The sequence below is a fragment of the Pelmatolapia mariae genome, linkage group LG5, assembly GCF_036321145.2.
Source record: "Pelmatolapia mariae isolate MD_Pm_ZW linkage group LG5, Pm_UMD_F_2, whole genome shotgun sequence".
Taxonomy (NCBI): domain Eukaryota; kingdom Metazoa; phylum Chordata; class Actinopteri; order Cichliformes; family Cichlidae; genus Pelmatolapia; species Pelmatolapia mariae.
In genome coordinates, this window is record NC_086231.1 from 5082844 (window position 1) to 5084444 (window position 1601).

Genomic DNA, 1601 nt, shown 5'->3' on the forward strand with positions numbered 1-1601 from the left:
CTTTGGGCTTTGTTTATTTTCAGGAAAAAATAAAAAGTTGTCTGGGGAGCGGTGCGACTGCGTGTCCTGAGTGGCTGCCTTGAGAATGAATGGTGTAGAAGCATCGCCTTCGGTCACAGCGGGAGCCTCAGACCTTGATGGGACTCCCACGCGAGCGAAGGCGACGAGCCGTAAGGAGTGATGTCAGCGGCAGAGGCTGGCCCTGAGGTCAGTCTTGGCATCGTAAACATACACCTTCCTTAGTCCGAGTGCTCATACAGCCTGACAGTTACAAAAAACAAAAGACCCGACTCTGTTACACTTTGACAGCATATCTCGAATTTGCTCCCTTGCACCTCCTCTCTACCCCGAAAGCGACAAGGTCCTCGTTGCCTCCATCTATTGGGGAAAAATTAAAGCCATACTGGCCATACTGAAAATTTTCCTCCATGCATTATCTAAAGACAGCTGCTGAGATGAATGAAAAGGTTATAAATTATTAATGCAGTTAACGGTGAATTAGGCTGGGTTGTTTATGGGGCCAGTTATTAATAAGAATTTTTTTAAAAACAGTGGTGAGACTTGGTGATGGGATTAAGAGTTTTCTTTTCGTTGCAGGTGTAGTTTTTATAATTTAGCTGATCAGGAAAGGCTCTCCCTGTCTCTGCAGCGTGAGCTCCTTTCTCATGGAGCCTCCACAGTAGGCGCAACGTCTCAACTTGAATCTGTAGGCTCTCTGCCTGGGACTAAATTATAGGCTCAGTCTGCAACATTTTTACCAAGAAGGCATTACACTAACTGCAGTTTAATGACAACAGGTATATATAACCCCTCTTCACCGCCCATCCCCCCCCCCTCCCCTTCCCCCTCCTCTCCGTATTTTACGGCTTGGCTATTATTCAAGCCGCAGTCGCACCTGCGCCCGAGTATCCCGGAGTGGACCCCGTCCTGCGCCCTATTCAGCTTGGGATGGCTGTAGGAAGTGATGCATTGACAGTCTTTTGTGTTGCAACCTGCACCGTAATCTGTTTTGCAACTGAAAAAAACATCCGAAATAAAACTCTAACGTAGCGTTCAGGACCCCTACCTTGGCTCTCTTTTTTTTGTTGCCCCCTCCACCTTTGAGTGGCTTTGCCGCATAATAAGAGCGAGCAGGTAGCTTTTCACGGCGCATAATGTGTCCCGCTACAGGGAGTCCACGTGGGGTAAACAAACAGGGACCTGACAGAGTGACCCAGATTAAGTTAGGCTAAAGATGGAGAAGTAAAGGGAGAATATACACACTGACCTTTTTTTTTTTTAACGAGAAGGCAACCCAACAGAAAACGGAGTAGCCAACCAGAATTAGCAGACTTTAAGAATCAGAATAAGCCTTAAGGGATATATTTGAAATATATAGGCATTTTTATAGTACTCAAATTACTTCCATCTTGTTACTTTTTCCAACACTACATGAGCTCAACTTTACATTTAAAACAAGACCTATACCCCGTCCCAAAATACATTCCCCTTTCATTTCTTCGCCATCATGACATGAGGAGGGTTTTTTTTTCTTTAATGGATTCTGGAAGAGAAGGCATCCTGAAGGTGGGGAGGGAGCACAGGGCAGAAGAAAGAGAAGG